Source organism: Symphalangus syndactylus, chromosome 6, assembly GCF_028878055.3.
Source record: "Symphalangus syndactylus isolate Jambi chromosome 6, NHGRI_mSymSyn1-v2.1_pri, whole genome shotgun sequence".
NCBI classification, from domain to species: Eukaryota; Metazoa; Chordata; class Mammalia; order Primates; family Hylobatidae; genus Symphalangus; species Symphalangus syndactylus.
The window spans coordinates 5,649,670-5,671,830 of NC_072428.2; positions in this window are offsets into that span (position 1 = coordinate 5,649,670).

Consider the following 22,161-nt stretch of genomic DNA (forward strand, 5'->3'; position numbering starts at 1 on the left):
TCCTTTTTCCACTACTACGCTCTTAGCGCTCCAAATGTCCAGTTGCATTTTCTACAGAAAGAGTGTTCAGATCTGCTCAATCAAAAGTATGGTTTAACTCTGTTAGCTGAATGCACAGATCAGAAAGAAGTTTCACCGAATGATTCTGTGTAGTTTATATTTGAAGACATTCCTTTTTCCACTATTACCCTCTTAGCGCTCCGAATCTCCACTTGCATTTTCTACAAAAAGAGTGTTTCATAACTGCTCAATCAAAAATATGTTTTATCTCTGTTAACTGAATTTACAGATCAGAAATAAGTTTCACAGAATGCATCTGTGTAGTTTTTATTTGAAGATATTCTTTTTCCCAATGTAGGCCTCTTAGCGCTTAGCATGTCCAATTGCAGTTTGTACAGAAAGAGTGTTTCAGAATGGCTCAATCAAAAGTAAGGTTCAACCCTGTTAGTTGAATGCACAGAACAGAAAGAATTTTCACAGAATGCTACTGTGTAGTTTATATTTGAATATATTCCTTTTTCCACTATTACCCTCTTAGCGCTCCGAATGTCCACTTGCATTTTCTACAGAAAGAGTGTTCAGAACTGCGCAATCAAAAGTATGGTTTAACTCTGTTAGCTTAATGAACATATCAGAAATAAGTTTCACAAAATGCTTCTGTGTAGTTTTTATTTGAAGATATTATTTTTCCCAATAGAGGCCTCTTAGCGCTCAGAATGTCCAATTGCAGTTTCTACAGAAAGAGTGTTTCAGAAAGGCTCAATCAAAAGTAAGGTTCAACTCTGTTAGTTGAATGCACAGAACAGAAAGAAGTTTCATACAATGCTTCTGTGTAGTTTATATTTGAACATATTCTTTTTTCCACTAGTACCCACTTAGCGCTACGAATGTCCAGTTGCATTTTCTACAGACAGAGTGTTTCAAAACTGCTCAATCAAAAGTATGGTTTAACTCTGTTAGCTGAATGCTCAGATCAGAAATAAGTTTCACAGAATGCTTCTGTGTAGTTTATATTTGAATATATTCCTTTTTCCACTACTACGCTCTTAGCGCTCCAAATGTCCAGTTGCATTTTCTACAGAAAGAGTGTTCAGATCTGCTAAATCAAAAGTATGGTTTAACTCTGTTAGCTGAATGCACAGATCAGAAAGAATTTTCACCGAATGATTCTGTGTAGTTTATATTTGAAGACATTCCTTTTTCCACTATTAACCTCTTAGCGCTCCGAAACTCCACTTGCATTTTCTACAAAAAGAGTGTTTCATAACTGCTCAATCAAAAATATGTTTTATCTCTGTTAACTGAATTTACCGATCAGAAATAAGTTTCACAGAATGCATCTGTGTAGTTTTTATTTGAAGATATTCTTTTTCCCAATGTAGGCCTCTTAGCGTTTAGCATGTCCAATTGCAGTTTCTACAGAAAGAGTGTTTCAGAACGGCTCAATCAAAAGTAAGGTTCAACTCTGTTAGTTGAATGCACAGAACAGAAAAATTTTAACAGAATGCTACTGTGTAGTTTATATTTGAATATATTCCTTTTTCCACTATTACCCTCTTAGCGCTCCGAATGTCCACTTGCATTTTCTACAGAAAGAGTGTTCAGAACTGCGCAATCAAAAGTATGGTTTAACTCTGTTAGCTTAATGAACATATCAGAAATAAGTTTCACACAATGCTTCTGTGTAGTTTTTATTTGAAGATATTATTTTTCCCAATAGAGGCCTCTTAGTGCTCAGACTGTCCAATTGCAGTTTCTACAGAAAGAGTGTTTCAGAAAGGCTCAATCAAAAGTAAGGTTCAACTCTGTTAGTTGAATGCACAGAACAGAAAGAAGTTTCATACAATGCTTCTGTGTAGTTTATATTTGAACATATTCTTTTTTCCACTATTACCCACTTAGCGCTACGAATGTCCAGTTGCATTTTCTACAGACAGAGTGTTTCAAAACTGCTCAATCAAAAGTATGGTTTAACTCTGTTAGCTGAATGCTCAGAAAGAAGTTTCACAGAATGCTTCTGTGTAGTTTATATTTGAATATATTCCTTTTTCCACTACTACTCTCTTAGCCCTCCAAATGTCCAGTTGCATTATCTAGAGAAAGAGTGTTCAGATCTGCTCAATCAAAAGTATGTTTTAACTCTGTTAGCTGAATGCACAGATCAGATAGAAGTTTCACAGAATGATTCTGTGTAGTTTATATTTGGAGACATTCCTTTTTCCACTATTACCCTCTTATCGCTCCGAATCTCCACTTGCATTTTCTACAGAAAGAGTGTTTCAGAACGGCTCAATCAAAACTAAGGTTCAACTCTTTTAGTTGAACAAACAGAACAGAAAGAAGTTTCACACAATTCTTCTGTGTAATTTTTATTTTTAGACATTCTTTTTCCAAATATAGGCCTCTTAGCGCTCAGAATGTCCAATTGCAGTTTCTACAGAAAGAGTGTTTCAGAACGGCTCAATCAAAATTAAGGTTCAACTCTGTTAGTTGAATGCACAGAAAAGAAAGAAGTTTCATACAATGCTTCTGTGTAGTTTATATTTGAACATATTCTTTTTTCCACTATAACCCACTTAGCGCTACGAATGTCCAGTTGCATTTTCTACAGACAGAGTGTTTCAAAACTGCTCAATCAAAAGTATGGTTTAACTCTGTTAGCTGAATGCTCAGATCAGAAAGAAGTTTCACAGAATGCTTCTGTGTAGTTTATATTTGAATATATTCCTTTATCCACTACTACGCTCTTAGCGCTCCAAATGTCCAGTTGCATTTTCTACAGAAAGAGTGTTCAGATCTGCTCAATCAAAAGTATGGTTTAACTCTGTTAGCTGAATGCACAGATCAGAAAGAAGTTTCACCGAATGATTCTGTGTAGTTTATATTTGAAGACATTCCTTTTTCCACTATTACCCTCTTAGCGCTCCGAATCTCCACTTGCATTTTCTACAAAAAGAGTGTTTCATAACTGCTCAATCAAAAATATGTTTTATCTCTGTTAACTGAATTTACAGATCAGAAATAAGTTTCACAGAATGCATCTGTGTAGTTTTTATTTGAAGATATTCTTTTTCCCAATGTAGGCCTCTTAGCGCTTAGCATGTCCAATTGCAGTTTGTACAGAAAGAGTGTTTCAGAACGGCTCAATCAAAAGTAAGGTTCAACCCTGTTAGTTGAATGCACAGAACAGAAAGAATTTTCACAGAATGCTACTGTGTAGTTTATATTTGAATATATTCCTTTTTCCACTATTACCCTCTTAGCGCTCCGAATGTCCACTTGCATTTTCTACAGAAAGAGTGTTCAGAACTGCGCAATCAAAAGTATGGTTTAACTCTGTTAGCTTAATGAACATATCAGAAATAAGTTTCACACAATGCTTCTGTGTAGTTTTTATTTGAAGATATTATTTTTCCCAATAGAGGCCTCTTAGCGCTCAGAATGTCCAATTGCAGTTTCTACAGAAAGAGTGTTTCAGAAAGGCTCAATCAAAAGTAAGGTTCAACTCTGTTAGTTGAATGCACAGAACAGAAAGAAGTTTCATACAATGCTTCTGTGTAGTTTATATTTGAACATATTCTTTTTTCCACTAGTACCCACTTAGCGCTACGAATGTCCAGTTGCATTTTCTACAGACAGAGTGTTTCAAAACTGCTCAATCAAAAGTATGGTTTAACTCTGTTAGCTGAATGCTCAGATCAGAAATAAGTTTCACAGAATGCTTCTGTGTAGTTTATATTTGAATATATTCCTTTTTCCACTACTACGCTCTTAGCGCTCCAAATGTCCAGTTGCATTTTCTACAGAAAGAGTGTTCAGATCTGCTAAATCAAAAGTATGGTTTAACTCTGTTAGCTGAATGCACAGATCAGAAAGAATTTTCACCGAATGATTCTGTGTAGTTTATATTTGAAGACATTCCTTTTTCCACTATTAACCTCTTAGCGCTCCGAAACTCCACTTGCATTTTCTACAAAAAGAGTGTTTCATAACTGCTCAATCAAAAATATGTTTTATCTCTGTTAACTGAATTTACCGATCAGAAATAAGTTTCACAGAATGCATCTGTGTAGTTTTTATTTGAAGATATTCTTTTTCCCAATGTAGGCCTCTTAGCGTTTAGCATGTCCAATTGCAGTTTCTACAGAAAGAGTGTTTCAGAACGGCTCAATCAAAAGTAAGGTTCAACTCTGTTAGTTGAATGCACAGAACAGAAAAATTTTAACAGAATGCTACTGTGTAGTTTATATTTGAATATATTCCTTTTTCCACTATTACCCTCTTAGCGCTCCGAATGTCCACTTGCATTTTCTACAGAAAGAGTGTTCAGAACTGCGCAATCAAAAGTATGGTTTAACTCTGTTAGCTTAATGAACATATCAGAAATAAGTTTCACACAATGCTTCTGTGTAGTTTTTATTTGAAGATATTATTTTTCCCAATAGAGGCCTCTTAGTGCTCAGACTGTCCAATTGCAGTTTCTACAGAAAGAGTGTTTCAGAAAGGCTCAATCAAAAGTAAGGTTCAACTCTGTTAGTTGAATGCACAGAACAGAAAGAAGTTTCATACAATGCTTCTGTGTAGTTTATATTTGAACATATTCTTTTTTCCACTATTACCCACTTAGCGCTACGAATGTCCAGTTGCATTTTCTACAGACAGAGTGTTTCAAAACTGCTCAATCAAAAGTATGGTTTAACTCTGTTAGCTGAATGCTCAGAAAGAAGTTTCACAGAATGCTTCTGTGTAGTTTATATTTGAATATATTCCTTTTTCCACTACTACTCTCTTAGCCCTCCAAATGTCCAGTTGCATTATCTAGAGAAAGAGTGTTCAGATCTGCTCAATCAAAAGTATGTTTTAACTCTGTTAGCTGAATGCACAGATCAGATAGAAGTTTCACAGAATGATTCTGTGTAGTTTATATTTGGAGACATTCCTTTTTCCACTATTACCCTCTTATCGCTCCGAATCTCCACTTGCATTTTCTACAGAAAGAGTGTTTCAGAACGGCTCAATCAAAACTAAGGTTCAACTCTTTTAGTTGAACAAACAGAACAGAAAGAAGTTTCACACAATTCTTCTGTGTAATTTTTATTTTTAGACATTCTTTTTCCAAATATAGGCCTCTTAGCGCTCAGAATGTCCAATTGCAGTTTCTACAGAAAGAGTGTTTCAGAACGGCTCAATCAAAATTAAGGTTCAACTCTGTTAGTTGAATGCACAGAAAAGAAAGAAGTTTCATACAATGCTTCTGTGTAGTTTATATTTGAACATATTCTTTTTTCCACTATAACCCACTTAGCGCTACGAATGTCCAGTTGCATTTTCTACAGACAGAGTGTTTCAAAACTGCTCAATCAAAAGTATGGTTTAACTCTGTTAGCTGAATGCTCAGATCAGAAAGAAGTTTCACAGAATGCTTCTGTGTAGTTTATATTTGAATATATTCCTTTATCCACTACTACGCTCTTAGCGCTCCAAATGTCCAGTTGCATTTTCTACAGAAAGAGTGTTCAGATCTGCTCAATCAAAAGTATGGTTTAACTCTGTTAGCTGAATGCACAGATCAGAAAGAAGTTTCACCGAATGATTCTGTGTAGTTTATATTTGAAGACATTCCTTTTTCCACTATTACCCTCTTAGCGCTCCGAATCTCCACTTGCATTTTCTACAAAAAGAGTGTTTCATAACTGCTCAATCAAAAATATGTTTTATCTCTGTTAACTGAATTTACAGATCAGAAATAAGTTTCACAGAATGCATCTGTGTAGTTTTTATTTGAAGATATTCTTTTTCCCAATGTAGGCCTCTTAGCGCTTAGCATGTCCAATTGCAGTTTGTACAGAAAGAGTGTTTCAGAACGGCTCAATCAAAAGTAAGGTTCAACCCTGTTAGTTGAATGCACAGAACAGAAAGAATTTTCACAGAATGCTACTGTGTAGTTTATATTTGAATATATTCCTTTTTCCACTATTACCCTCTTAGCGCTCCGAATGTCCACTTGCATTTTCTACAGAAAGAGTGTTCAGAACTGCGCAATCAAAAGTATGGTTTAACTCTGTTAGCTTAATGAACATATCAGAAATAAGTTTCACACAATGCTTCTGTGTAGTTTTTATTTGAAGATATTATTTTTCCCAATAGAGGCCTCTTAGCGCTCAGAATGTCCAATTGCAGTTTCTACAGAAAGAGTGTTTCAGAAAGGCTCAATCAAAAGTAAGGTTCAACTCTGTTAGTTGAATGCACAGAACAGAAAGAAGTTTCATACAATGCTTCTGTGTAGTTTATATTTGAACATATTCTTTTTTCCACTAGTACCCACTTAGCGCTACGAATGTCCAGTTGCATTTTCTACAGACAGAGTGTTTCAAAACTGCTCAATCAAAAGTATGGTTTAACTCTGTTAGCTGAATGCTCAGATCAGAAATAAGTTTCACAGAATGCTTCTGTGTAGTTTATATTTGAATATATTCCTTTTTCCACTACTACGCTCTTAGCGCTCCAAATGTCCAGTTGCATTTTCTACAGAAAGAGTGTTCAGGTCTGCTAAATCAAAAGTATGGTTTAACTCTGTTAGCTGAATGCACAGATCAGAAAGAATTTTCACCGAATGATTCTGTGTAGTTTATATTTGAAGACATTCCTTTTTCCACTATTACCCTCTTAGCGCTCCGAAACTCCACTTGCATTTTCTACAAAAAGAGTGTTTCATAACTGCTCAATCAAAAATATGTTTTATCTCTGTTAACTGAATTTACTGATCAGAAATAAGTTTCACAGAATGCATCTGTGTAGTTTTTATTTGAAGATATTCTTTTTCCCAATGTAGGCCTCTTAGCGTTTAGCATGTCCAATTGCAGTTTCTACAGAAAGAGTGTTTCAGAACGGCTCAATCAAAAGTAAGGTTCAACTCTGTTAGTTGAATGCACAGAACAGAAAGAATTTTAACAGAATGCTACTGTGTAGTTTATATTTGAATATATTCCTTTTTCCACTATTACCCTCTTAGCGCTCCGAATGTCCACTTGCATTTTCTACAGAAAGAGTGTTCAGAACTGCGCAATCAAAAGTATGGTTTAACTCTGTTAGCTTAATGAACATATCAGAAATAAGTTTCACACAATGCTTCTGTGTAGTTTTTATTTGAAGATATTATTTTTCCCAATAGAGGCCTCTTAGTGCTCAGACTGTCCAATTGCAGTTTCTACAGAAAGAGTGTTTCAGAAAGGCTCAATAAAAAGTAAGGTTCAACTCTGTTAGTTGAATGCACAGAACAGAAAGAAGTTTCATACAATGCTTCTGTGTAGTTTATATTTGAACATATTCTTTTTTCCACTATTACCCACTTAGCGCTACGAATGTCCAGTTGCATTTTCTACAGACAGAGTGTTTCAAAACTGCTCAATCAAAAGTATGGTTTAACTCTGTTAGCTGAATGCTCAGAAAGAAGTTTCACAGAATGCTTCTGTGTAGTTTATATTTGAATATATTCCTTTTTCCACTACTACTCTCTTAGCCCTCCAAATGTCCAGTTGCATTTTCTACAGAAAGAGTGTTCAGATCTGCTCAATCAAAAGTATGTTTTAACTCTGTTAGCTGAATGCACAGATCAGATAGAAGTTTCACAGAATGATTCTGTGTAGTTTATATTTGGAGACATTCCTTTTTCCACTATTACCCTCTTATCGCTCCGAATCTCCACTTGCATTTTCTACAGAAAGAGTGTTTCAGAACGGCTCAATCAAAACTAAGGTTCAACTCTTTTAGTTGAACAAACAGAACAGAAAGAAGTTTCACACAATTCTTCTGTGTAATTTTTATTTTTAGACATTCTTTTTCCAAATATAGGCCTCTTAGCGCTCAGAATGTCCAATTGCAGTTTCTACAGAAAGAGTGTTTCAGAACGGCTCAATCAAAATTAAGGTTCAACTCTGTTAGTTGAATGCACAGAAAAGAAAGAAGTTTCATACAATGCTTCTGTGTAGTTTATATTTGAACATATTCTTTTTTCCACTATTACCCACTTAGCGCTACGAATGTCCAGTTGCATTTTCTACAGACAGAGTGTTTCAAAACTGCTCAATCAAAAGTATGGTTTAACTCTGTTAGCTGAATGCTCAGATCAGAAAGAAGTTTCACAGAATGCTTCTGTGTAGTTTATATTTGAATATAGGCCTTTTTCCACTACTACGCTCTTAGCGCTCCAAATGTCCAGTTGCATTTTCTACAGAAAGAGTGTTCAGATCTGCTCAATCAAAAGTATGGTTTAACTCTGTTAGCTGAATGCACAGATCAGAAAGAAGTTTCACCGAATGATTCTGTGTAGTTTATATTTGAAGACATTCCTTTTTCCACTATTACCCTCTTAGCGCTCCGAATCTCCACTTGCATTTTCTACAAAAAGAGTGTTTCATAACTGCTCAATCAAAAATATGTTTTATCTCTGTTAACTGAATTTACAGATCAGAAATAAGTTTCACAGAATGCATCTGTGTAGTTTTTATTTGAAGATATTCTTTTTCCCAATGTAGGCCTCTTAGCGCTTAGCATGTCCAATTGCAGTTTGTACAGAAAGAGTGTTTCAGAACGGCTCAATCAAAAGTAAGGTTCAACCCTGTTAGTTGAATGCACAGAACAGAAAGAATTTTCACAGAATGCTACTGTGTAGTTTATATTTGAATATATTCCTTTTTCCACTATTACCCTCTTAGCGCTCCGAATGTCCACTTGCATTTTCTACAGAAAGAGTGTTCAGAACTGCGCAATCAAAAGTATGGTTTAACTCTGTTAGCTTAATGAACATATCAGAAATAAGTTTCACACAATGCTTCTGTGTAGTTTTTATTTGAAGATATTATTTTTCCCAACAGAGGCCTCTTAGCGCTCAGAATGTCCAATTGCAGTTTCTACAGAAAGAGTGTTTCAGAAAGGCTCAATCAAAAGTAAGGTTCAACTCTGTTAGTTGAATGCACAGAACAGAAAGAAGTTTCATACAATGCTTCTGTGTAGTTTATATTTGAACATATTCTTTTTTCCACTAGTACCCACTTAGCGCTACGAATGTCCAGTTGCATTTTCTACAGACAGAGTGTTTCAAAACTGCTCAATCAAAAGTATGGTTTAACTCTGTTAGCTGAATGCTCAGATCAGAAATAAGTTTCACAGAATGCTTCTGTGTAGTTTATATTTGAATATATTCCTTTTTCCACTACTACGCTCTTAGCGCTCCAAATGTCCAGTTGCATTTTCTACAGAAAGAGTGTTCAGATCTGCTAAATCAAAAGTATGGTTTAACTCTGTTAGCTGAATGCACAGATCAGAAAGAATTTTCACCGAATGATTCTGTGTAGTTTATATTTGAAGACATTCCTTTTTCCACTATTACCCTCTTAGTGCTCCGAAACTCCACTTGCATTTTCTACAAAAAGAGTGTTTCATAACTGCTCAATCAAAAATATGTTTTATCTCTGTTAACTGAATTTACCGATCAGAAATAAGTTTCACAGAATGCATCTGTGTAGTTTTTATTTGAAGATATTCTTTTTCCCAATGTAGGCCTCTTAGCGTTTAGCATGTCCAATTGCAGTTTCTACAGAAAGAGTGTTTCAGAACGGCTCAATCAAAACTAAGGTTCAACTCTTTTAGTTAAACAAACAGAACAGAAAGAAGTTTCACACAATTCTTCTGTGTAGTGTTTATTTGTAGACATTCTTTTTCCCTATATAGGCCTCTTAGCGCTCAGAATGTCCAATTGCAGTTTCTACAGAAAGAGTGTTTCAGAACGGCTCAATCAAAAGTAAGGTTCAACTCTGTTAGTTGAATGCACAGAACAGAAAGAAGTTTCATACAATGCTTCTGTGTAGTTTATATTTGAACATATTCTCTTTTCCACTATTACCCACTTAGCGCTACGAATGTCCAGTTGCATTTTCTACAGACAGAGTGTTTCAAAACTGCTCAATCAAAAGTATGGTTTAACTCTGTTAGCTGTATGCTCAGATCAGAAAGAAGTTTCACAGAATGCTTCTGTGTAGTTTATATTTGAATATATTCCTTTTTCCACTATTACCCTCTTAGCGCTCCGAAACTCCACTTGCATTTTCTACAAAAAGAGTGTTTCATAACTGCTCAATCAAAAATATGTTTTATCTCTGTTAACTGAATTTACAGATCAGAAATAAGTTTCACAGAATGCATCTGTGTAGTTTTTATTTGAAGATATTCTTTTTCCCAATGTAGGCCTCTTAGCGCTTAGCATGTCCAATTGCAGTTTGTACAGAAAGAGTGTTTCAGAACGGCTCAATCAAAAGTAAGGTTCAACCCTGTTAGTTGAATGCACAGAACAGAAAGAATTTTCACAGAATGCTACTGTGTAGTTTATATTTGAATATATTCCTTTTTCCACTATTACCCTCTTAGCGCTCCAAATGTCCACTTGCATTTTCTACAGAAAGAGTGTTCAGAACTGCGCAATCAAAAGTATGGTTTAACTCTGTTAGCTTAATGAACATATCAGAAATAAGTTTCACACAATGCTTCTGTGTAGTTTTTATTTGAAGATATTATTTTTCCCAATAGAGGCCTCTTAGCGCTCAGAATGTCCAATTGCAGTTTCTACAGAAAGAGTGTTTCAGAAAGGCTCAATCAAAAGTAAGGTTCAACTCCGTTAGTTGAATGCACAGAACAGAAAGAAGTTTCATACAATTCTTCTGTGTAGTTTATATTTGAACATATTCTTTTTTCCACTAGTACCCACTTAGCGCTACGAATGTCCAGTTGCATTTTCTACAGACAGAGTGTTTCAAAACTGCTCAATCAAAAGTATGGTTTAACTCTGTTAGCTGAATGCTCAGAAAGAAGTTTCACAGAATGCTTCTGTGTAGTTTATATTTGAATATATTCCTTTTTCCACTACTACTCTCTTAGCCCTCAAAATGTCCAGTTGCATTTTCTACAGAAAGAGTGTTCAGATCTGCTCAATCAAAAGTATGTTTTAACTCTGTTAGCTGAATGCACAGATCAGATAGAAGTTTCACAGAATGATTCTGTGTAGTTTATATTTGGAGACATTCCTTTTTCCACTATTACCCTCTTATCGCTCCGAATCTCCACTTGCATTTTCTACAGAAAGAGTGTTTCAGAACGGCTCAATCAAAACTAAGGTTCAACTCTTTTAGTTGAACAAACAGAACAGAAAGAAGTTTCACACAATTCTTCTGTGTAATTTTTATTTTTAGACATTCTTTTTCCAAATATAGGCCTCTTAGCGCTCAGAATGTCCAATTGCAGTTTCTACAGAAAGAGTGTTTCAGAACGGCTCAATCAAAAGTAAGGTTCAACTCTGTTAGTTGAATGCACAGAACAGAAAGAAGTTTCATACAATGCTTCTGTGTAGTTTATATTTGAACATATTCTTTTTTCCACTATTACCCACTTAGCGCTACGAACGTCCAGTTGCATTTTCTACAGACAGAGTGTTTCAAAACTGCTCAATCAAAAGTATGGTTTAACTCTGTTAGCTGAATGCTCAGAAAGAAGTTTCACAGAATGCTTCTGTGTAGTTTATATTTGAATATATTCATTTTTCCACTACTACTCTCTTAGCCCTCCAAATGTCCAGTTGCATTTTCTACAGAAAGAGTGTTCAGATCTGCTCAATCAAAAGTATGTTTTAACTCTGTTAGCTGAATGCACAGATCAGATAGAAGTTTCACAGAATGATTCTGTGTAGTTTATATTTGGAGACATTCCTTTTTCCACTATTACCCTCTTATCGCTCCCAATCTCCACTTGCATTTTCTACAGAAAGAGTGTTTCAGAACGGCTCAATCAAAACTAAGGTTCAACTCTTTTAGTTGAACAAACAGAACAGAAAGAAGTTTCACACAATTCTTCTGTGTAATTTTTATTTTTAGACATTCTTTTTCCAAATATAGGCCTCTTAGCGCTCAGAATGTCCAATTGCAGTTTCTACAGAAAGAGTGTTTCAGAACGGCTCAATCAAAAGTAAGGTTCAACTCTGTTAGTTGAATGCACAGAACAGAAAGAAGTTTCATACAATGCTTCTGTGTAGTTTATATTTGAACATATTCTTTTTTCCACTATTACCCACTTAGCGCTACAAATGTCCAGTTGCATTTTCTACAGACAGAGTGTTTCAAAACTGCTCAATCAAAAGTATGGTTTAACTCTGTTAGCTGAATGCTCAGATCAGAAAGAAGTTTCACAGAATGCTTCTGTGTAGTTTATATTTGAATATATTCCTTTTTCCACTACTACGCTCTTAGCGCTCCAAATGTCCAGTTGCATTTTCTACAGAAAGAGTGTTCAGATCTGCTCAATCAAAAGTATGGTTTAACTCTGTTAGCTGAATGCACAGATCAGAAAGAAGTTTCACCGAATGATTCTGTGTAGTTTATATTTGAACACATTCCTTTTTCCACTATTACCCACTTAGCGCTCCGAATCTCCACTTGCATTTTCTACAAAAAGAGTGTTTCATAACTGCTCAATCAAAAATATGTTTTATCTCTGTTAACTGAATTTACAGATCAGAAATAAGTTTCACAGAATGCATCTGTGTAGTTTTTATTTGAAGATATTCTTTTTCCCAATGTAGGCCTCTTAGAGCTTAGCATGTCCAATTGCAGTTTGTACAGAAAGAGTGTTTCAGAACGGCTCAATCAAAAGTAAGGTTCAACCCTGTTAGTTGAATGCACAGAACAGAAAGAATTTTCACAGAATGCTACTGTGTAGTTTATATTTGAATATATTCCTTTTTCCACTATTACCCTCTTAGCGCTCCGAATGTCCACTTGCATTTTCTACAGAAAGAGTGTTCAGAACTGCGCAATCAAAAGTATGGTTTAACTCTGTTAGCTTAATGAACATATCAGAAATAAGTTTCACACAATGCTTCTGTGTAGTTTTTATTTGAAGATATTATTTTTCCCAATAGAGGCCTCTTAGCGCTCTGAATGTCCAATTGCAGTTTCTACAGAAAGAGTGTTTCAGAAAGGCTCAATCAAAAGTAAGGTTCACCTCTGTTAGTTGAATGCACAGAACAGAAAGAAATTTCATACAATGCTTCTGTGTAGTTTATATTTGAACATATTCTTTTTTCCACTAGTACCCACTTAGCGCTACGAATGTCCAGTTGCATTTTCTACAGACAGAGTGTTTCAAAACTGCTCAATCAAAAGTATGGTTTAACTCTGTTTGCTGAATGCTCAGATCAGAAATAAGTTTCACAGAATGCTTCTGTGTAGTTTATATTTGAATATATTCCTTTTTCCACTACTACGCTCTTAGCGCTCCAAATGTCCAGTTGCATTTTCTACAGAAAGAGTGTTCAGATCTGCTAAATCAAAAGTATGGTTTAACTCTGTTAGCTGAATGCACAGATCAGAAAGAATTTTCACCGAATGATTCTGTGTAGTTTATATTTGAAGACATTCCTTTTTCCACTATTACCCTCTTAGCGCTCCGAAATTCCACTTGCATTTTCTACAAAAAGAGTGTTTCATAACTGCTCAATCAAAAATATGTTTTATCTCTGTTAACTGAATTTACCGATCAGAAATAAGTTTCACAGAATGCATCTGTGTAGTTTTTATTTGAAGATATTCTTTTTCCCAATGTAGGCCTCTTAGCGTTTAGCATGTCCAATTGCAGTTTCTACAGAAAGAGTGTTTCAGAACGGCTCAATCAAAAGTAAGGTTCAACTCTGTTAGTTGAATGCACAGAACAGAAAGAATTTTAACAGAATGCTACTGTGTAGTTTATATTTGAATATATTCCTTTTTCCACTATTACCTTCTTAGCGCTCCGAATGTCCACTTGCATTTTCTACAGAAAGAGTGTTCAGAACTGCGCAATCAAAAGTATGGTTTAACTCTGTTAGCTTAATGAACATATCAGAAATAAGTTTCACACAATGCTTCTGTGTAGTTTTTATTTGAAGATATTATTTTTCCCAATAGAGGCCTCTTAGTGCTCAGACTGTCCAATTGCAGTTTCTACAGAAAGAGTGTTTCAGAAAGGCTCAATCAAAAGTAAGGTTCAACTCTGTTAGTTGAATGCACAGAACAGAAAGAAGTTTCATACAATGCTTCTGTGTAGTTTATATTTGAACATATTCTTTTTTCCACTATTACCCACTTAGCGCTACGAATGTCCAGTTGCATTTTCTACAGACAGAGTGTTTCAAAACTGCTCAATCAAAAGTATGGTTTAACTCTGTTAGCTGAATGCTCAGAAAGAAGTTTCACAGAATGCTTCTGTGTAGTTTATATTTGAATATATTCCTTTTTCCACTACTACTCTCTTAGCCCTCCAAATGTCCAGTTGCATTTTCTACAGAAAGAGTGTTCAGATCTGCTCAATCAAAAGTATGTTTTAACTCTGTTAGCTGAATGCACAGATCAGATAGAAGTTTCACAGAATGATTCTGTGTAGTTTATATTTGGAGACATTCCTTTTTCCACTATTACCCTCTTAACGCTCCGAATCTCCACTTGCATTTTCTACAGAAAGAGTGTTTCAGAACGGCTCAATCAAAACTAAGGTTCAACTCTTTTAGTTGAACAAACAGAACAGAAAGAAGTTTCACACAATTCTTCTGTGTAATTTTTATTTTTAGACATTCTTTTTCCAAATATAGGCCTCTTAGCGCTCAGAATGTCCAATTGCAATTTCTACAGAAAGAGTGTTTCAGAACGGCACAATCAAAATTAAGGTTCAACTCTGTTAGTTGAATGCACAGAACAGAAAGAAGTTTCATACAATGCTTCTGTGTAGTTTATATTTGAACATATTATTTTTTCCACTATTACCCACTTAGCGCTACGAATGTCCAGTTGCATTTTCTACAGACAGAGTGTTTCAAAACTGCTCAATCAAAAGTATGGTTTAACTCTGTTAGCTGAATGCTCAGATCAGAAAGAAGTTTCACAGAATGCTTCTGTGTAGTTTATATTTGAATATATTCCTTTTTCCACTACTACGCTCTTAGCGCTCCAAATGTCCAGTTGCATTTTCTACAGAAAGAGTGTTCAGATCTGCTCAATCAAAAGTATGGTTTAACTCTGTTAGCTGAATGCACAGATCAGAAAGAAGTTTCACCGAATGATTCTGTGTAGTTTATATTTGAAGACATTCCTTTTTCCACTATTACCCTCTTAGCGCTCCGAATCTCCACTTGCATTTTCTACAAAAAGAGTGTTTCATAACTGCTCAATCAAAAATATGTTTTATCTCTGTTAACTGAATTTACAGATCAGAAATAAGTTTCACAGAATGCATCTGTGTAGTTTTTATTTGAAGATATTCTTTTTCCCAATGTAGGCCTCTTAGCGCTTAGCATGTCCAATTGCAGTTTGTACAGAAAGAGTGTTTCAGAACGGCTCAATCAAAAGTAAGGTTCAACCCTGTTAGTTGAATGCACAGAACAGAAAGAATTTTCACAGAATGCTACTGTGTAGTTTATATTTGAATATATTCCTTTTTCCACTATTACCCTCTTAGCGCTCCGAATGTCCACTTGCATTTTCTACAGAAAGAGTGTTCAGAACTGCGCAATCAAAAGTATGGTTTAACTCTGTTAGCTTAATGAACATATCAGAAATAAGTTTCACACAATGCTTCTGTTTAGTTTTTATTTGAAGATATTATTTTTCCCAATAGAGGCCTCTTAGCGCTCAGAATGTCCAATTGCAGTTTCTACAGAAAGAGTGTTTCAGAAAGGCTCAATCAAAAGTAAGGTTCAACTCTGTTAGTTGAATGCACAGAACAGAAAGAAGTTTCATACAATGCTTCTGTGTAGTTTATATTTGAACATATTCTTTTTTCCACTAGTACCCACTTAGCGCTACGAATGTCCAGTTGCATTTTCTACAGACAGAGTGTTTCAAAACTGCTCAATCAAAAGTATGGTTTAACTCTGTTAGCTGAATGCTCAGATCAGAAATAAGTTTCACAGAATGCTTCTGTGTAGTTTATATTTGAATATATTCCTTTTTCCACTACTACGCTCTTAGCGCTCCAAATGTCCAGTTGCATTTTCTACAGAAAGAGTGTTCAGATCTGCTCAATCAAAAGTATGGTTTAACTCTGTTAGCTGAATGCACAGATCAGAAAGAATTTTCACCGAATGATTCTGTGTAGTTTATATTTGAAGACATTCCTTTTTCCACTATTACCCTCTTAGCGCTCCGAAACTCCACTTGCATTTTCTACAAAAAGAGTGTTTCATAACTGCTCAATCAAAAATATGTTTTATCTCTGTTAACTGAATTTACCGATCAGAAATAAGTTTCACAGAATGCATCTGTGTAGTTTTTATTTGAAGATATTCTTTTTCCCAATGTAGGCCTCTTAGCGTTTAGCATGTCCAATTGCAGTTTCTACAGAAAGAGTGTTTCAGAACGGCTCAATCAAAAGTAAGGTTCAACTCTGTTAGTTGAATGCACAGAACAGAAAGAATTTTCACAGAATGCTACTGTGTAGTTTATATTTGAATATATTCCTTTTTCCACTATTACCCTCTTAGCGCTCCGAATGTCCACTTGCATTTTCTACAGAAAGAGTGTTCAGAACTGCGCAATCAAAAGTATGGTTTAACTCTGTTAGCTTAATGAACATATCAGAAATAAGTTTCACACAATGCTTCTGTGTAGTTTTTATTTGAAGATATTATTTTTCCCAATAGAGGCCTCTTAGCGCTCAGAATGTCCAATTGCAGTTTCTACAGAAAGAGTGTTTCAGAAAGGCTCAATCAAAAGTAAGGTTCAACTCTGTTAGTTGAATGCACAGAACAGAAAGAAGTTTCATACAATGCTTCTGTGTAGTTTATATTTGAACATATTCTTTTTTCCACTATTACCCACTTAGCGCTACGAATGTCCAGTTGCATTTTCTACAGACAGAGTGTTTCAAAACTGCTCAATCAAAAGTATGGTTTAACTCTGTTAGCTGAATGCTCAGATCAGAAAGAAGTTTCACAGAATGCTTCTGTGTAGTTTATATTTGAATATATTCCTTTTTCCACTACTACGCTCTTAGCGCTCCAAATGTCCAGTTGCATTTTCTACAGAAAGAGTGTTCAGATCTGCTCAATCAAAAGTATGGTTTAACTCTGTTAGCTGAATGCACAGATCAGAAAGAAGTTTCACCGAATGATTCTGTGTAGTTTATATTTGAAGACATTCCTTTTTCCACTATTACCCTCTTAGCGCTCCGAATCTCCACTTGCATTTTCTACAAAAAGAGTGTTTCATAACTGCTCAATCAAAAATATTTTTTATCTCTGTTAACTGAATTTACAGATCAGAAATAAGTTTCACAGAATGCATCTGTGTAGTTTTTATTTGAAGATATTCTTTTTCCCAATATATGCCTCTTAGCGCTTAGCATGTCCAATTGCAGTTTCTACAGAAAGAGTGTTTCAGAACGGCTCAATCAAAAGTAAGGTTCAACTCTGTTAGTTGAATGCACAGAACAGAAAGAATTTTCACAGAATGCTACTGTGTAGTTTATATTTGAATATATTCCTTTTTCCACTCATACCCTCTTAGCGCTCCGAATGTCCACTTGCATTTTCTACAGAAAGAGTGTTCAGAACTGCGCAATCAAAAGTATGGTTTAACTCTGTTAGCTTAATGAACATATCAAAAATAAGTTTCACACAATGCTTCTGTGTAGTTTTTATTTGAAGATATTATTTTTCCCAATAGAGGCCTCTTAGCGCTCAGAATGTCCAATTGCAGTTTCTACAGAAAGAGTGTTTCAGAAAGGCTCAATCAAAAGTAAGGTTCAACTCTGTTAGTTGAATGCACAGAACAGAAAGAAGTTTCATACAATGCTTCTGTGTAGTTTATATTTGAACATATTCTTTTTTCCACTAGTACCCACTTAGCGCTACGAATGTCCAGTTGCATTTTCTACAGACAGAGTGTTTCAAAACTGCTCAATCAAAAGTATGGTTTAACTCTGTTAGCTGAATGCTCAGATCAGAAATAAGTTTCACAGAATGCTTCTGTGTAGTTTATATTTGAATATATTACTTTTTCCACTACTACGCTCTTAGCGCTCCAAATGTCCAGTTGCATTTTCTACAGAAAGAGTGTTCAGATCTGCTAAATCAAAAGTATGGTTTAACTCTGTTAGCTGAATGCACAGATCAGAAAGAAGTTTCACCGAATGATTCTGTGTAGTTTATATTTGAAGACATTCCTTTTTCCACTATTACCCTCTTAGCGCTCCGAATCTCCACTTGCATTTTCTACAAAAAGAGTGTTTCATAACTGCTCAATCAAAAATATGTTTTATCTCTGTTAACTGAATTTACAGATCAGAAATAAGTTTCACAGAATGCATCTGTGTAGTTTTTATTTGAAGATATTCTTTTTCCCAATATAGGCCTCTTAGCGCTTAGCATGTCCAATTGCAGTTTGTACAGAAAGAGTGTTTCAGAACGGCTCAATCAAAAGTAAGGTTCAATTCTGTTAGTTGAATGCACAGAACAGAAAGAATTTTCACAGAATGCTACTGTGTATTTTATATTTGAATATATTCCTTTTTCCACTATTACCCTCTTAGCGCTCCGAATGTCCACTTGCATTTTCTACAGAAAGAGTGTTCAGAACTGCGCAATCAAAAGTATGGTTTAACATTGTTAGCTTAATGAACATATCAGAAATAAGTTTCACACAATGCTTCTGTGTAGTTTTTATTTGAAGATATTATTTTTCCCAATAGAGGCCTCTTAGCGCTCAGAATGTCCAATTGCAGTTTCTACAGAAAGAGTGTTTAAGAACGGCTCAATCAAAAGTAAGGTTCAACTCTGTTAGCTGAATGCTCAGATCAGAAAGAAGTTTCACAGAATGCTTCTGTGTAGTTTATATTTGAATATATTCCTTTTTCCACTACTACGCTCTTAGCGCTCCAAATGTCCAGTTGCATTTTCTACAGAAAGAGTGTTCAGATCTGCTCAATCAAAAGTATGGTTTAACTCTGTTAGCTGAATGCACAGATCAGAAAGAAGTTTCACAGAATGATTCTATGTAGTTTATATTTGGAGACATTCCTTTTTCCACTATTACCCTCTTAGCGCTCCGAAACTCCACTTGCATTTTCTAGAGAAAGAGTGTTTCAGAACGGCTCAATCAAAACTAAGGTTCAACTCTTTTAGTTGAACAAACAGAACGGAAAGAAGTTTCACACAATTCTTCTGTGTAGTTTTTATTTGTAGACATTCTTTTTCCCAATATAGGCCTCTTAGCGCTGAGAATGTCCAATTGCAGTTTCTACAGAAAGAGTGTTTCAGAACGGCTCAATCAAAAGTAAGGTTCAACTCTGTTAGTTGAATGCACAGAACAGAAAGAAGTTTCATACAATGCTTCTGTGTAGTTTCTATTTGAACATATTCTTTTTTCCACTATTACCCACTTAGCGCTACGAATGTCCAGTTGCATTTTCTACAGACAGAGTGTTTCAAAACTGCTCAATCAAAAGTATGGTTTAACTCTGTTAGCTGAATGCTCAGATCAGAAAGAAGTTTCACAGAATGCTTCTGTGTAGTTTATATTTGAATATATTCCTTTTTCCACTACTACGCTCTTAGCGCTCAAAATGTCCAGTTGCATTTTCTACAGAAAGAGTGTTCAGATCTGCTCAATCAAAAGTATGGTTTAACTCTGTTAGCTGAATGCACAGATCAGAAAGAAGTTTCACCGAATGATTCTGTGTAGTTTATATTTGAAGACATTCCTTTTTCCACTATTACCCTCTTAGCGCTCCGAATCTCCACTTGCATTTTCTACAAAAAGAGTGTTTCATAACTGCTCAATCAAAAATATTTTTTATCTCTGTTAACTGAATTTACAGATCAGAAATAAGTTTCACAGAATGCATCTGTGTAGTTTTTATTTGAAGATATTCTTTTTCCCAATATAGGCCTCTTAGCGCTTAGCATGTCCAATTGCAGTTTCTACAGAAAGAGTGTTTCAGAACGGCTCAATCAAAAGTAAGGTTCAACACTGTTAGTTGAATGCACAGAACAGAAAGAATTTTCACAGAATGCTACTGTGTAGTTTATATTTGAATATATTCCTTTTTCCACTATTACCCTCTTAGCGCTCCGAATGTCCACTTGCATTTTCTACAGAAAGAGTGTTCAGAACTGCGCAATCAAAAGTATGGTTTAACTCTGTTAGCTTAATGAACATATCAGAAATAAGTTTCACACAATGCTTCTGTGTAGTTTTTATTTGAAGATATTATTTTTCCCAATAGAGGCCTCTTAGCGCTCAGAATGTCCAATTGCAGTTTCTACAGAAAGAGTGTTTCAGAAAGGCTCAATCAAAAGTAAGGTTCAACTCTGTTAGTTGAATGCACAGAACAGAAAGAAGTTTCATACAATGCTTCTGTGTAGTTTATATTTGAACATATTCTTTTTTCCACTATTACCCACTTAGCGCTACGAATGTCCAGTTGCATTTTCTACAGACAGAGGGTTTCAAAACTGCTCAATCAAAAGTATGGTTTAACTCTGTTAGCTGAATGCTCAGATCAGAAAGAAGTTTCACAGAATGCTTCTGTGTAGTTTATATTTGAATATATTCCTTTTTCCACTACTACGCTCTTAGCGCTCAAAATGTCCAGTTGCATTTTCTACAGAAAGAGTGTTCAGATCTGCTCAATCAAAAGTATGGTTTAACTCTGTTAGCTGAATGCACAGATCAGAAAGAAGTTTCACCGAATGATTCTGTGTAGTTTATATTTGAAGACATTCCTTTTTCCACTATTACCCTCTTAGCGCTCCGAATCTCCACTTGCATTTTCTACAAAAAGAGTGTTTCATAACTGCTCAATCAAAAATATTTTTTATCTCTGTTAACTGAATTTACAGATCAGAAATAAGTTTCACAGAATGCATCTGTGTAGTTTTTATTTGAAGATATTCTTTTTCCCAATATAGGCCTCTTAGCGCTTAGCATGTCCAATTGCAGTTTCTACAGAAAGAGTGTTTCAGAACGGCTCAATCAAAAGTAAGGTTCAACACTGTTAGTTGAATGCACAGAACAGAAAGAATTTTCACAGAATGCTACTGTGTAGTTTATATTTGAATATATTCCTTTTTCCACTATTACCCTCTTAGCGCTCCGAATGTCCACTTGCATTTTCTACAGAAAGAGTGTTCAGAACTGCGCAATCAAAAGTATGGTTTAACTCTGTTAGCTTAATGAACATATCAGAAATAAGTTTCACACAATGCTTCTGTGTAGTTTTTATTTGAAGATATTATTTTTCCCAATAGAGGCCTCTTAGCGCTCAGAATGTCCAATTGCAGTTTCTACAGAAAGAGTGTTTCAGAAAGGCTCAATCAAAAGTAAGGTTCAACTCTGTTAGTTGAATGCACAGAACAGAAAGAAGTTTCATACAATGCTTCTGTGTAGTTTATATTTGAACATATTCTTTTTTCCACTATTACCCACTTAGCGCTACGAATGTCCAGTTGCATTTTCTACAGACAGAGTGTTTCAAAACTGCTCAATCAAAAGTATGGTTTAACTCTGTTAGCTGAATGCTCAGATCAGAAAGAAGTTTCACAGAATGCTTCTGTGTAGTTTATATTTGAATATATTCCTTTTTCCACTACTACGCTCTTAGCGCTCCAAATGTCCAGTTGCATTTTCTACAGAAAGAGTGTTCAGATCTGCTAAATCAAAAGTATGGTTTAACTCTGTTAGCTGAATGCACAGATCAGAAAGAATTTTCACCGAATGATTCTGTGTAGTTTATATTTGAAGACATTCCTTTTTCCACTATTACCCTCTTAGCGCTCCGAAACTCCACTTGCATTTTCTACAAAAAGAGTGTTTCATAACTGCTCAATCAAAAATATGTTTTATCTCTGTTAACTGAATTTACCGATCAGAAATAAGTTTCACAGAATGCATCTGTGTAGTTTTTATTTGAAGATATTCTTTTTCCCAATGTAGGCCTCTTAGCGTTTAGCATGTCAAATTGCAGTTTCTACAGAAAGAGTGTTTCAGAATGGCTCAATCAAAAGTAAGGTTCAACTCTGTTAGTTGAATGCACAGAACAGAAAGAATTTTAACAGAATGCTACTGTGTAGTTTATATTTGAATATATTCC